Source organism: Anolis carolinensis, chromosome 6, assembly GCF_035594765.1.
Source record: "Anolis carolinensis isolate JA03-04 chromosome 6, rAnoCar3.1.pri, whole genome shotgun sequence".
NCBI lineage: Eukaryota > Metazoa > Chordata > Lepidosauria > Squamata > Dactyloidae > Anolis > Anolis carolinensis.
Window position 1 is genome coordinate 116,568,769 of NC_085846.1, and position 16,567 is coordinate 116,585,335.

The following is a 16,567-nucleotide window of genomic DNA, read 5'->3' on the forward strand; positions in this document are numbered from 1 at the left end:
GGATCGGGACATCCGTAGAGAGACCAAGGTGCTTGTTTACAAAGCCATTGTCCTCCCAACCTTGATATATATCTGCGAAACGTGGACGGTCTACAGACATCAAATTCAATTGCTGGAGCGATTCCATCAGCGTTGCCTCCGAAAAATCCTGCAAATCTCTTGGGAAGACAGGTGGACAAATGCCAGCATGCTTGAGGAAGCAAAGACCACCAGCATTGAAGCGATGCTCTAAAACCATCAACTCCGCTGGACTGAAGGCCACGTTGTCCGAATGCCCAAAGATCACCGTCTCCCAAAGCAGCTCCTCTACTCCGAACTCAAGAACGAGAAACGTAATGTTGGTGGGCAGGGAAAGAGATTTAAAGATGGGCTTAAAGCCAACCTTAAAAACTGTGGCAGAGATACTGAGAACTGGGAAGCCCTGGCCCTTGAGCGTTGGAACTGGAGGTCAGCTGTGAACAGCAGTGCTGCGGAGTTCAAAGAGGCACGAATGGAGGGCTTAAGGGAGAAACGTGCCAAGAGGAAGGCCCGTCAAGCCAACCTTGACCGGGACCGCCTTCCACCTGGAAACCAATGTCCTCACTGAGGAAAAACATGCAGATCAAGAATCGGTCTCTCCAGCCATCTAAGAACCCACTCCCAAGACCCCACAGATGGAAGACCATCATCCTCGGCTTACAAGGGATCGCCTAAGTAAGTAAGTTAATATAGAGATTCTTGTTCAGGTATGGAAAGAGATTGTTGTTGTTGTACAATTTTTGAGATAAAAAACATTTAGAATATCAGGAGATCATTCATAACATAAAACTTACTTGAAAACAAGACATTGGATAAGACATTGAGAGACCTATTTGAATTAGTGTGAAACGATCTAGAATACATATAGGAGTGGGTGGAATCTCCTCCTTGGTTGGATGGCCATCTGTCAGGAAGGCTTCGGTTGTGTCTTTCTTTATAGCAGAAGGAGGTTGGACTGGATGGCCTTTGGAGGTCCCTTCCAGCTTGAGGAGTCTGTGATTCTATGATATTTTGACTAAACAAAACAAGGATAGAGTTTGGGTTTCATGAAGAGTAAGTGTCATCGGAAGGTTTCCATGACCGAAAATCTAGATGCACCCTGATTGATCCATTTGCACTGTTTTCCCCTTGGTTTTCTTCCCCAGACTCCATTTCTGACTTGGCTGCTCACTTTTATTTTTATTTTTCCACCTGGTAAACCTAATAGGATAAAAAAAAAAAAAGTGTGATGTTTATCAGCGGAGCAAGGAGAAGGGCTGCAGGGCTGCAAAACTACTGAGACCGTAAAAGCAGCGGGATGGAGAAAGAGAGATTCATCAGCATCCAAAACCTTGCCGGTTTGGATCGATGGGGACACCTCGATATATCATAATTGGCTAATTATACCGGAGACGGCGCTTGATCTGATCCGCCAGAAAGGAGAACCAAGGGCTGCCTAAGGCCACACATGGATGCAACGGAGCCTCTTTCTTCCGGTCTTGGCTTTCAACCGAGAATGGCCGTTACGGGCTCCGCTTGGGAACATTTCGCTCCCTCTTTGCTTCCAATGCTGTTTGGGTCCTGTGGGACCGGACAAAATTCCTTTCCTTCAAGCCACAGGCTCCTGCATGAGTGTCATGATGAGCCCTCCAAAAACAAGGTTATTGTCTTCTCAAAATGATAAGAATCTCTTTCCACCCACACCCTTCTCCTCGGCAGAGCAATAAACAGGCACAAGACTTCAAACGGAGCAATGGCAGTTTATTAAATTTCCAAACCAAATCAGTAGTCTAGAATCATAGAATCCTAGAATTGGAAGAGACCCCATGGGCCATCCAGTCCAACCCCTTTCTGCCAAGAAACAGTAAATTGCATTCAAAGCACCCCCGACAGATGGCCATCCAGCCTCTGCTTAAAACCCTCCAAAGAAGGAGCCTCCACCACACTCCGCAGCAGAGAGTCCCACTGCTGAACAGCTCTCCCAGTGAGGAAGTTCTTCCTGATGTTCAGGTGGAATCTCCTTTCCTGTAGTTTGAAGCCATTGTTCCATTGCATCCTAGTCTCCAGGGCAGCAGAAAACAAGCTTGCTCCCTCCTCCCTATGACTTCCCCTCATATCTTGATCCATGGCACATATATTTATACATGGCCATCATGTCTCCTCTCAGCCTTCTCTTCTGCAGGCTAAACATGCCCAGCTCTTTAAGCCGCTCCTCATAGGGCTTGTTCTCCAGACCCTTCATCATTTTAGTCGCCCTCCTCTGGACGCTTTCCAGCTTGTCAACATCTCCCTTCAACTGTGGTGCCCAAAATTGGACACAGTGTGATTCCAGGTGTGGTCTGACCAAGGCAGAATAGAATAAGGGGGAGCATGACTTCCCTGGATCTAGACGCTATTCCCCTATTGATGAGGCCAGAATCCCGTTGGCTTTTTTCGCCGCCGCATCACATTATTGGCTCATGTTTAACTTGTTGTCCACGAGGACTCCAAGGTCTTTTTCACACGTACTGCTGTTGAGCCAGGCATCATCCCCCATTCTGTCTCTTTGCATTCCTTTTTTCTGCCGAAGTGAAGTATCTTGCATTTGTCCCTGTTGAACTTCATTTTGTTAGTTTCGGCCCATCTCTCTAGTCTGTCAAGATCATTTTGAATTCTGCTCCTTTCTTCTGGGGTGTTGGCTCTCCCTCCCAGTTTGGTCCCGTCTGCAAACTTGATGATCGTGCCTTCTAACCCTTCGTCTAAGTCGTTAATAAAGATCCTGAACAGAACCGGGCCCAGGATGGAACCAATTTGTAGATAAAAGTGGGATCAGGGGTGAGGAGTCTTTGCAGAAGGCAAATGTGTGTTTGTGTGCTGGGTATTGGTGAAGATTCTTGTAGTCTTGCTGCTGCCTGTTTCGTGTTTGGCGTTGGATTCGGATCTGCAGTTTGGACCTGGTTTGGCTAAAGAAGCTGCTTCTGTGGACACTGGAGCAACACTGTTTTGGATTCCTCCTGCTTCGACCTTGGACTTCGGCTGACCACGCTTCTCTTTTTGCAACTCCCTTTGTTAACCATTTGTGTACTGTGCCTTTTTGTTTTGCCTTAGAGCGCTTTGTTTGACTTGTTGCTCTTTGTATCCAGTTAATCTGGATTACATTTCTGTTTACCTTTTGGACCAGGTCTGGTTTAAGTTTTTGAGTTTTGACCAGTGGAACTGCATTGAAGTATCCCTGCGTCCTTTTCCTTTTGTTTCAATAAACTCTGTTTTGAAGTCACTTTTAAATCTGGCCCTTTAAGGTGTCTGTGATTCTAACAGATAATGTCATTGAGTGATTTCAGCTGGCGCAAGAACCGCTTCGAGTCTCTTTTGTGGAGAGAAAAAGCAGGGTATAAATGAACAGAAACATAAACAGATACAAACTGTTACAACTCCAGCGCTCTATCAGTACACAGGCAGAAGTGAACCAAAACAAACACCCATCTGGTGTTAAATTGTTTAATTAAAGCAACACTTACTGTCTGGCTGTTTTCAAAGTCCCAATGTAAAGCATAAAGATAGCACTCAGCCACAGAATCAAAACAAAACTGATAGCAAACGCCAATGCAGGTACAAGACAATGTAGCCAAAAAAAGGTCCAGTCCAATAATAAAATGCTGAGAGTTCAAGGAGTGCCTGACTATTAAATAGCCTAGCTCATTGTTGACCTAAGCAACCCGAAAGACAGTTGCATCTGTCGAGCAGGAAATTTAGGTACCATTTTATGCGGGGAGGCTAATTTAACTAATTTAAAGCACCATAAAAACGTCCTGCAACATGCAGAAGAATGAGGAAATACTCCATCAAGGACTCGGTGTCACAAGTGAACGGTGAAGCAGCAGCTCCCCCTGTGGTCAGAATCGAGCATACCCTCATGAATCCGGAAGCTGGAAAATGTTAAATTGCCTCTGTGTCTGTCTATATGTTGAATGTCTAGTAATGGCATTTTATGTTTGCCATATATATATGCATTGTAATCTGCCCTGATTTCCCTTTGGGATGAGAAGGGCGGAATATAAATACAGTAGAGTCTCACTTATCCAACATAAACGGGCCGGCAGAACGTTGGATAAGCGAATATGTTGGATAATAAGGAGGGATTAAGGAAAAGCCTATTACACATAAAATTAGGTTATGATTTTACAAATTAAGCACCAAAACATCATGTTATACAACAAATTTGACAGGAAAAGTAATTCAATGCACAGTAATGTTATGCTGTAATTACTGTATTTACGAATTTAGCACCAAAATATCACGCTGTATTGAAAACATTGACTACAAAAAGGCGTTGGATAATCCAGAACGTTGGATAAGCGAGTCTTGGATAAGTGAGACTCTGCTGTACTGTAAATAAAATAAAATTTCTGCTGCTCCGAGACTAGGACACAATGGAGCCATGGACCCGGGCTGTGGCGCAGGCGGGAGAGCAAGTCAGTGCAATTAACTGCAATGAATCACTCTGACCAGGAGGTCATGAGCCCCGCTCGGAGCCTATGTTTGCTTGTCTTTGTTCTATGTTAAAAGGCATTGAATGTTTGCCTATATGTGTAATGTGATCCGCCCTGAGTCCGCTTCGGGGTGAGAAGGGCGGAATACAAATGCTGTAAATAAATAAAGAATAATAATGGACTCAAATTACAGGAAAAAAGATTCCACCTAAACATTTGGATAAACTTCTAGATTGTAAGAGCTATTCAACTGTGGAATATGCTACCACCTGGGATTCCAATGGAATCTCCTTCTCTGAAGGCTTTTAAGCAGATGGGCATCTGTCAGGAGGGATCGGATTGTGCCTTCCTTCGTGAAGGAAAGGGGTGGACTAAGTATCCCATACTTAAACAGGAAATAACACTTTCAAACCAGGAACATAACTCTTTTCAGATTTTGTTACATAGTGTAATAGAGCAGGATGGGGCCGGACTAGATGTCCTCAAGGGTCTCAAGATCCCCTTCACGGAGGCCTAGCCCTGAGATGGTGGCTCTTTGCCACACCGTTTGCCAGGAAATGTGAGAAGCTCATGGGTTTTGATTAAACCTCTAATTCTATTTAAGCACCCCTAAATGGAAATGAGGCTGTAATTCTGAAAATGGAAAATGTACTTTGCAAGGAACCCCTGCGTTTAATGGAGACCAAAGAAGAAGAAGCCAGCCATGAAGGGAGGTGATCTCTTTGAGGTTGCAAGTTTTATGATCTTGTCGGCGGTCCAGGCATAAAGTCGATAGGAGGGAAATAAAAGCTCGATCGAGGCAAAAGCCACAATAAATCAGTCGCCCTCTGTTTTACGGCCTCCCAGATCTCTTTTTAGTGGGGAATTAGATTGCAAAGGGGCTCGTTGGAGCCGAAGGAGGATCAGAGGTCGGCAACCGCTTGCCAAAAGGAGCAAAGAGTGGCCCTTCTCCCATATCCACACCTCCAACTCGTAGGAATGTTACTCTGGGGTCCTGGCAGTCAAAGGGTGCCAAACTGCATTAATTCTGCAGTGTAGATGCAAACTGAATTGATTCTAGTGTCCCATATCAAGCCTCCAACTCAGAGGAAAGTTAACTTTGGGGCTATGGAGTCTTGGCGGTCAAAGGGGTGCCAAACTGCATTAATTTTGCTGTGTAGATGCACACTGAATTAATTCTATGGTGTGCCATATCTAGCCTCCAACTCATAGGAAAGTTAACTTTGGGGCTATGGGGTCTTGGATGACAAACTGCATTAATTCTGCAGTGTAGATGCAAACTGAATTAATTCTAGTGTCCCATATCGAGCCTCCAACTCATAGGAAAGTTACTTTGGGACGATGGAGTCCTGGCAGTCAAAGAGGTGCCAAACTGCATTAATTCTGCAGTGTAGATGCAAAGTGAATTAATTCTATGGTGTGCCATATCTAGCCTCCAACTCATAGGAAAGTTATCTTTGGGGCTATGGGGTCTTGGATGACAAACTGCATTAATTCTGCAGTGTAGATGCAAACTGAATTAATTCTAGTGTCCCATATCGAGCCTCCAACTCAGAGGAAAGTTAACTTTGGGGCTATGGAGTCCTGGCAGTCAAAGGGGTGCCAAATTGCATTAATTCTGCAGTGTAGATGCAAAGTGAATTAATTCTACGGTGTTCCAAATCGAGCCTCCAACTCATAGGAAAGTTAACTTTGGGGCTATGGGGTCTTGGATGACAAACTGCATTAATTCTGCAGTGTAGATGCAAACTGAATTAATTCTAGTGTCCCATATCGAGCCTCCAACTCATAGGAAAGTTACTTTGGGACTATGGAGTCCTGGCAGTCAAAGGGGTTCCAAATTGCATTAATTCTGCAGTGTAGATGCAAAGTGAATTAATTCTACGGTGTTCCAAATCGAGCCTCCAACTCATAGGAAAGTTAACTTTGGGGCTATGGGGTCTTGGATGACAAACTGCATTAATTCTGCAGTGTAGATGCACAATAAATTAATTCTAGTGTCCCATATCGAGCCTCCAACTCATAGGAAAGTTACTTTGGGACAATGGAGTCCTGGCAGTCAAAGAGGTGCCAAACTGCATTAATTCTGCAGTGTAGATGCAAAGTGAATTAATTCTACGGTGTTCCAAATCGAGCCTCCAACTCATAGGAAAGTTAACTTTGGGGCTATGGGGTCTTGGATGACAAACTGCATTAATTCTGCAGTGTAGATGCACAATGAATTAATTCTAGTGTCCCATATCAAGCTTCCAACTCAGAGGAAAGTTAACTTTGGGGCTATGGAGTCTTGGCGGTCAAAGGGGTGCCAAACTGCATTAATTTTGCTGTGTAGATGCACACTGAATTAATTCTATGGTGTGCCATATCTAGCCTCCAACTCATAGGAAAGTTAACTTTGGGGCTATGGGGTCTTGGATGACAAACTGCATTAATTCTGCAGTGTAGATGCACAATGAATTAATTCTAGTGTCCCATATCGAGCTTCCAACTCATAGGAAAGTTACTTTGGGACAATGGAGTCCTGGCAGTCAAAGAGGTGCCAAACTGCATTAATTCTGCAGTGTAGATGCAAAGTGAATTAATTCTACGGTGTTCCAAATCGAGCCTCCAACTCATAGGAAAGTTAACTTTGGGGCTATGGGGTCTTGGATGACAAACTGCATTAATTCTGCAGTGTAGGTGCACAATGAATTAATTCTAGTGTCCCATATCAAGCTTCCAACTCAGAGGAAAGTTAACTTTGGGGCTATGGAGTCTTGGTGGTCAAAGGGGTGCCAAACTGCATTAATTTTGCTGTGTAGATGCACACTGAATTAATTCTATGGTGTGCCATATCTAGCCTCCAACTCATAGGAAAGTTAACTTTGGGGCTATGGGGTCTTGGATGACAAACTGCATTAATTCTGCAGTGTAGATGCACAATAAATTAATTCTAGTGTCCCATATCGAGCCTCCAACTCATAGGAAAGTTACTTTGGGACAATGGAGTCCTGGCAGTCAAAGAGGTGCCAAACTGCATTAATTCTGCAGTGTAGATGCAAAGTGAATTAATTCTACGGTGTTCCAAATCGAGCCTCCAACTCATAGGAAAGTTAACTTTGGGGCTATGGGGTCTTGGATGACAAACTGCATTAATTCTGCAGTGTAGGTGCACAATGAATTAATTCTAGTGTCCCATATCAAGCTTCCAACTCAGAGGAAAGTTAACTTTGGGGCTATGGAGTCTTGGCGGTCAAAGGGGTGCCAAACTGCATTAATTTTGCTGTGTAGATGCACACTGAATTAATTCTATGGTGTGCCATATCTAGCCTCCAACTCATAGGAAAGTTAACTTTGGGGCTATGGGGTCTTGGATGACAAACTGCATTAATTCTGCAGTGTAGATGCACAATGAATTAATTCTAGTGTCCCATATCGAGCCTCCAACTCAGAGGAAAGTTACTTTGGGACAATGGAGTCCTGGCAGTCAAAGAGGTGCCAAACTGCATTAATTCTGCAGTGTAGATGCAAAGTGAATTAATTCTACGGTGTTCCAAATCGAGCCTCCAACTCATAGGAAAGTTAACTTTGGGGCTATGGGGTCTTGGATGACAAACTGCATTAATTCTGCAGTGTAGATGCACAATAAATTAATTCTAGTGTCCCATATCAAGCCTCCAACTCAGAGGAAAGTTAACTTTGGGGCTATGGAGTCTTGGCGGTCAAAGGGGTGCCAAACTGCATTAATTCTGCAGTGTAGATGCAAAGTGAATTAATTCTACTGTGCCCCATATCAAGCCTCCAACTCATAGGAAAGTTAACTTTGGGGCTATGTGGTCTTGGATGACAAACTGCATTAATTCTGCAGTGTAGATGCAAACTGAATTAATTCTAGTGTCCCATATCGAGCCTCCAACTCATAGGAAAGTTACTTTGGGACTATGGAGTCCTGGCGGTCAAAGGGGTGCCAAATTGCATTAATTCTTCAGTGTAGATGCAACGCATTGATTCTCCAACTCATAGGAAAGTTGTTTTGGGGCTATGGGGTCTTGGATGCCAAACTGCATTAATTCTGCAGTGTAGATGCACACAAACACTTCCTGATTTAGGAAAGGCACCTAAAATACTCTGAGGCTGAGAAAGTATTGAAAATGTCCATATAACAACAACAACAACAACAACAACAACGGGTAAAGGAGGAGATGAGCTGGAAGGATGAGTCTTTGCATCTAATGCTAATAATAATAATCTGCACGCATCATCCGAAAATATATCACACAGTCCTAGACACTTGGGAAGTGTTCGACTTGTGATTTTGTGAAACGAAATCCAGCCTATCTATCTTGTTTGCTGTGTCATAGTAATAATAATAATACTAATAATCCTTTTCTCTCTCAATCATGACCCAAAACAATTCTAGAATGTACTTGGGCTTTTCCTCTTAGAACTTGTGTCTATATCCGGTGCATAATATTACTCACCTGTTGTCGCCAGAGAAAGCTACTTGCACCCTTCTCTTTCATCAACACATGTAGGGTCCATCTACACTACAAAATCAATGCACTTTGATGCCACTTTAACTGCCGTGGCTCAATGGGAGCTATAGTTTTGTGAGATACCTTGGGAAGAGAAGAAAAAACTACAACTCCCATGAACTTTAATCTCTTCCCCTGATGCTTTGTGAAACTGGCTGCATATTGCACTACGGCCAATACAATATATATCTATTTTCAGGACTTTTGATTCTGCTTTTCAACATCACTGTGTCAAACTGCAATGCGATCCCTTCCTGACATCTAGTGGTCAGCTACGGTTGCTTTAAAAATAAATATTCTTGCTTTAAATATGTAGACTTGGGGTGTGTCTACACCAATGATGAGCAACCTTTTGCGCTTGGTGTGTCAAAATTCCATCAAAAAACCTAGCATGACTTGGGTGGTGTGTCACTTCGAGAAAAAAACCATAATTTCACAATATATATAGTTTAAATAACAAAAATATATAATTGTAATATGTAACTGTATTTAATAAATCACTATTTATGAACAAAATCTGGCTACCAGTATTTAAAAACTCTAAAATCAAAACAATAGATGGGAACCAACACTCTGAGGGCAGAAGGCAGCTAATGGCTGAACAAAGGATGCCCCCAGGCAAGAGACAAAACCTTTCCAATGCTAATTAGGGTGATTAACTGAAACATTAATGCTGGCTTCCCAGTGACAAAGGACTCTTGCCACACCCTGGACTCTACACAGATATATATTCTTTCCTTTCCTTACTTAGCTTATTCCATACCTCACAACCTCTGAGGATGCCTGCCATAGATGTGGGCGAAACGTCAGGAGAGAATACTTCAGGAACATGGCCACACAGTCCGAAAGACATACAACAACCCAAAAACTATTTACTACCATTATTTCCATGTACAACAATCTATGGTACCTCTTGCAATTTCCACGCTGATTTCTCTCTATTGTAGTTTCAATGTAGTCACGAATAATGAATAATATAATAATAATATAATAGTAATAATATGCTACAATAATAATAGAATAATAATAGAATGATTATATATGTGTGTGTGTGTATGTGTGTGTGTGTGTAATGTGCATAATTCCCATGGAATAAACAACAAAACCACTGGACCAAATCACACCAAATTTGGCCACAAAAAACATTAGTCATCCAATCAATCTGCATGCGGCAGCATATCAGCAAAAATGGCCAGGCATGTCCGTGCTGACACGCGTGTCATAGGTTGGCCATCACTGGTCTACACAGTAGAATGAATGTGGTTTAGCACCATTCGAATTGCTACGGCTCAGTGCTATAGGATCCTGGGAGTTGTAGTTCTGCAAGGTCTTCTTTGCCCAAGAGTGCTTCAACAAACTAGAGTTCAAAGTGGTGCCAAACCGCATTAATTCTACCGTGTAGATGCACCCCAAGCCCAACACTCAGACATAAAGACAGACCTCAACACTGGTTGGAAAAGCATGGTGTTTATTTTTACGAGGCAAAACAGTGGTCTCCATACAATAAATCCAAAGACATGTTCAATTCTAGGCCATTTTTGTCACGCAGAACAGGTTTCAATAAGAAGAGAGAGAGCTTAACATGCAAATAATAGTACATATCCAGATCTATAACACTTTAATAATAATAATAATAATAATAATAATAATAATAATAATAATAATAATAGTAATAATCCCAGGAGCAAGCCATCAGAACAAATGCAATTAAGGCCAAGATTGAAAAATCAGCTGATGACCCAAAATGCAGACTGTGCAAGGAAACCGACGAAACCATTGATCATATCCTCAGCTGCTGTAAGAAAATCGCACAGACAGACTACAAACAGAGGCACAACTATGTGGCCCAAATGATTCATTGGAACTTATGCCTCAAGTCCCACCTCCCAGCAGCAAAGAACTGGTGGGATCACAAACCTGCAAAAGTATTGGAAAATGAGCATGCAAAGATACTGTGGGACTTCCGAATCCAGACTGACAAAGTTCTGGAACACAACACACCAGACATCACAGTTGTGGAAAAGAACAAGGTTTGGATCATTGATGTTGCCATCCCAGGTGACAGTCGCATAGATGAAAAACAACAGGAAAAACTCAGCCGCTATCAGGACCTCAAGATTGAACTTCAAAGACTCTGGCAGAAACCAGTACAGGTGGTCCCGGTGGTGATGGGCACACTGGGTGCTGTGCCAAAAGATCTCAGCCGGCATTTGGAAACAATAGACATTGACAAAATCACCATCTGCCAACTGCAAAAGGCCACCCTACTGGGATCTGCACACATCATCAGAAAATACATCACACAGTCCTAGACACTTGGGAAGTGTTCGACTTGTGGTTTTGCGAAACGAAATCCAGCATGTCTATCTTGTTTGCTGTGCCATACAACGTCGTTGTGTTGATAATAATAATAATAATAATAATAATAATAATAATAATAATAATAATAATTTTATTTTTGTACCCCGCCACCATCTCTCCAGAGGGACTCGGGGCGGCTTACAGATATAAAACCAGCATACAGTATTTTTACAAAAACACACAAGTAAATTTAAAAGGCATTAAAAATCAGGATCATTATAAAACACATGAAAAACACAGCAATAAAAACATAAAATGAGCTGGACAAAGTGCCCATTGAGCCCATTTCGGGTACATCTACACTATGGAATAAATGCATTTTGGCACCACTTGGCTCAGTGCCATGGGATGCTGGGAGTTGTTAATCTGGCCTTCAACAGAGTAGGAAACATTCCTACAAATGAAAGGATCGGAAGTGAGGAAAGGTGCCCGATGATGAATCGTGGGCTCATGCCTGCTTTATGGAGGAAAGGTGGGTTTTTTTCCCAACGCCAGCTAAAGGAGTGAATACTCCAAACCACCAAGTTGGCCTCCGGGGTTTCTTCTTTCTTTCCGATGACAGCTTCTGGAGCCTTGACCTTCGCACCAAGGCGGGTTCGTTGGCATCCTTTGAAAAGAAATAAATACAAGGAGGAAGACTGTGTCAAAAGTGGAGGAGAGCAGGAGAAGAACGGGAGGGAATGGGTCTTTGCATCTAACAGCAACAACAACAACAACAACAACAACAACAACAACAACAACAACAACAACATGAGCACGAAGAGAAGAGCTGGAGGGATGGGTCTTTGCATCTAATCATCATCATAATAACAACAACAACACCAAAGTGAGCAAGAACAGAAAAGCTGGAGGAATGGGTCTTTGCATATAATAATAGTAATAACAACAACAATGCCAAAGTGAGCAAGAAGAGGAGAAGAACTGGAAGGATGAGTCTTTGCATCTAATAACGGCAAGAACAACAATAACAATACCAAAAGTGAGCAAGAAGAGAAGAGCTGGAGGGATGGATCTTTGCATCTAACAACAACAACAACAACAACAACAAAGTGAGCAAGAAGAAGAGAAGAGCTGGAGGGATGGGTCTTTGCATATAATAATAATAATAATAATAATAATAATAATAATAATAATAATAATAACAACAACAACAACAACAACAACAACAATGCCAAAGTGAGCAAGAAGAGGAGAAGAGCTAGAAGGATGGGTCTTTGCATCTAATAACGGCAAGAACAACAATAACAATAACAATAACAATACCAAAAGTGAGCAAGAAGAGAAGAGCTGGAGGGATGGATCTTTGCATCTAACAACAACAACAACAACAACAACAACAACAACAACAACAACAACAAAGTGAGCAAGAAGAAGAGAAGAGCTGGAGGGATGGGTCTTTGCATATAATAATAATAATAATAATAATAATAATAATAATAATAATAACAACAACAACAACAACAACAACAACAATGCCAAAGTGAGCAAGAAGAGGAGAAGAGCTGGAGGGATGGGTCTTTGCATATAATAATAATAATAATAATAATAATAATAATAATAATAATAACAACAACAATGCCAAAGTGAGCAAGAAGAGGAGAAGAGCTGGAAGGATGGGTCTTTGCATCTAATAACGACAAGAACAACAATAACAATAACAATATCAAAAGTGTGCAAGAAGAGAAGAGCTGGAGGAATGGGTCTTTGCATATAATAATAATCATCATAACAATAACAGCAACAATAGCTACAGCAATAATTATACAAAAATTTGGCAAGAAAGGGAGATGAGCTGGAGCGATGGGTCTTTGCATGTAACAACAACAACAACAACAATAACGACAACGACAACAACACCAAAGTGAGCAAGAAGAGGATAAGAGCTGGAGGGATGGCTCTTTGCATCTAATCATAATAATAATAGCAACAACAACAACAACAACAATACCAAAGTGAGCAAGAAGAGGATAAGAGCTGGAGGGATGGGTCTTTGCATCTAATCATAATCTTCATAATCATCATAACAATAACAGCAGCAACAGCAACAATAACTATACCAAAACTTGGCAAGAAAGGGAGACGAGCTGGAGCGATGGGTCTTTGCATCTAACAACAACAACAACAACAACAACAACAACAACAATATCAAATGTGAGCAAGAAGAAGAGATGACCTGGAGGGATAAGTCCTTGCATCTAGTAATAGTAATAACAATAATAATAACTCCAAAACTGGGCAAGAGGACGCGAAGAGGGATGGACTTTGCACATTACTGGAAGGATGAGTCCTTGCATATAATGATGATGATGATAATAATAATAATAATAATAATAATAATAATAATAATAATAATGATTATGATGATGACGATGCTATGGAATCTTGGGAGTTGTAGTTTCACAAGTTCTTTAGCCTTCTGTGCCCGAGTGTAGGTGGCCTCACCAAACTACAATTTCTAGAATTCCACGTCCTTGAGCTATGGCAGCCAAAGTGGTATCAAAGTGGTATCAAACTTCATTCATTTCTGCAGTGTAGATGCAGACTGAAGTCTCCTAATCCCAACCAAATTGGATTTAAAAGGAGTGGCAGCGCTCTACCCTACAGGGCTGTTGTCAAGTCCTGGCTATTATTAAGGAGTCTCCTCCTCTGGGTATTTATTAAGCAGAGGCTGGATGGTTATCTGTCAGGAGGGCTTTGATAGTGTCTTCTTGCAAGGTAGAAGAGGGTTGGACTAGATGGCCCTTGGGGTCTCATCCAACTCTGATTCTGTGATTATATGTAAGCAACAAACTTTGGCTACAGCCTTCAACCCTTTTCTTACTCACTTCCAAAAAAAGTATCCAAGGATTCACACTCAGTATGGTACTCACAGCAAGATTTTTGGAAGCTGTTCCTTCCAATTCAGGAGCCAAAACGGCTGAAGCCGGGGTTGCTTTTGCAGTCGGTGGCCCTGGGGTTGCCATTCCAGAAATGGTGGCCACCAGGAGAAGGTAACTAGCCAGAAACACCAGCCAGAATCTTCCCATGGTTTGTGGACTTCTGCACACAGGAAAAGAGCCTTTGATGCCTTCTGGGTGTCTCTCCGAAGCATCCTTCTACTTCTTTGCTTTGGGCATTTATCAGAAAACGGTTATCCCAAACCGGAAAGACCCTTTGCTCATAGTGTCAAAAGCAGAATTATCCAACCACAATGAGAATTTCCCACAAGCCACAACACCATTCTTGCGCATAGATCAACCGTCTATTCTTCACTGACTCTTTCATGCATCAGTGCTTAAAATTGCTTTTATTACTAAACTGCGATGTTATATCCCAACCGCCTTTGGGTTCTGAACCTGGCTCAGAAATGAACTTTGACCAGGATGACGCTTTTCACCCAGTTCTCCTTCAAGTTCCTTCCAATTACAGACCCCAGCTGTGGATAGCTCCGAGGCTTCCTTAATTGGGAGAGATACTGAAAACATTACTCCCGTGGAAGAACCAGGTGTTTCAAGCGCCCCAGGGAATGTATCCTTTAACAGGAGACAGTTTTTCCAGCAACAGAGATCCCAGACACAGCAGCTTCGCAGGAGTCAATGATTGGCATTTAGAGGGGATACATTTGGGGAGTTGGGTTCCCTTCGCTGTTATTAGATCTAACTTCTATAAAAGTGTCTTGCACTGTGAACTACTTGTGGTGTCAACGTAGCGACTTCACCGTTTCCAGTTCCCTGATTTCACCAAGCCGAGTCTCCTGTTTCCTGGCGGCCAAGCCGAGCCGCAACTCCCGTTTTTAATCCGGAGTGAATTCAAGTCCTTGCCTTGTTCCTGAATCCAGATTGCTTGTAGCTTCGTCTTTTGCCTGCCTTGAAATCCAAGACTTTCTAGTCACATTGTACTTTGTTATTTACTCCTGCTTCCTTGTTGTTTTTCCCCGCTCAAGAACTTTTCAACAGTTTTGAGCGTGTTTCGGTTTCTGGACTTTGGACAATAATATTGGACATATCTCTTCCACGCTTTGGACTGATTCATAACCATTCCTTAAAGGACTATTGCTCACTCATCCTTTCGACTTATTCTTTCCTGAATTTATTATTGTTTTACTAAAGATATTATATGATTATTGGTCTCTGTTTGGTTGCCAGTGTTCAAGCTGCCTTGGGGTGCAACATGCGAGAACAGAAAGGTTGAGATATCGGCAAGAGGCTTAAAACAAAAGCAGGGTAGATTTTCCCAGCCGCTTCGGGATAAGCAAAAGCGGAGCAGGTGTGCAAGAAGTGATGTCATGGGTGGAAATTGAGGCTTTAAGTGGGTCTCTTCCAGGTAGCCTTGTTGTGATAACAACGTTGCTTTCTAAGTGTGAACATCTCCCAAGTGTTCTGCCTTAGATTCATGTATTATAGATTTTTCATGTAATTCCTGTTCCAAGTTCCTGGATTTTGCATTTTGTCATGTTATTCCTGGGCTTAGCACAGCGGGCTAAACCACTAGTTGTAGAAAAATCAAAAGGTCGGTGGTTCAAACCCGAATCAGGGTGAGCACCTGCCGTTAGCCCCACCTCCCTGCCCACCTAACAGATCGAAAGCAGAAATGTGAGTAGATAAATAGGTACCACTTTTAGCAGGGAGGTTATAAAGGCGCTTTTAAGGACATTGATCGGGAGGACGCTGCTGGATGATTTTTATGGTGTCGTAAATTAGTTAAATTAGCCTCCCCGCATAAGCAGTACCTACATTTCCTACTTGATAGAATCATAGAATCATAGAGTTGGAAGAGACCTCATGGACCATCCAGTCCAACCCCCTGTAAGAAGCAGGAAAATCTCATTCAAAGCACCCCCGACAGATGGCCATCCAGCCTCTGCTTCAAAGCCTCCAAAGAAGGAGCCTCCACCACAGTCCGGGGCAGAGAGTTCCACTGCTGAACAGCTCTTCTCACAGTGAGAAAGTTCTTCCTGATGTTCAGGTGGAATCTCCTTTCCTGTACATCAGGAAGAACTTCCTCACTGTGAGAAGAGCTGTTCAGCAGTGGAACTCTCTGCCCCGGACTGTGGTGGAGGCTCCTTCTTTAGAGGCTTTGAAGCAGAGGCTGGATGGTACCACTTATGATAGATGCAACTATCCTTCGGGTTGCTTAGGTCAACAATGAGCTAGGCCATTTTAATGGCCGGGCACTCAATCTGACCGGGCTAGTTTGAACTCTTGATCTCTCGGTCAGTAGTGATTTATTGCAGCTGGCTACTAACCA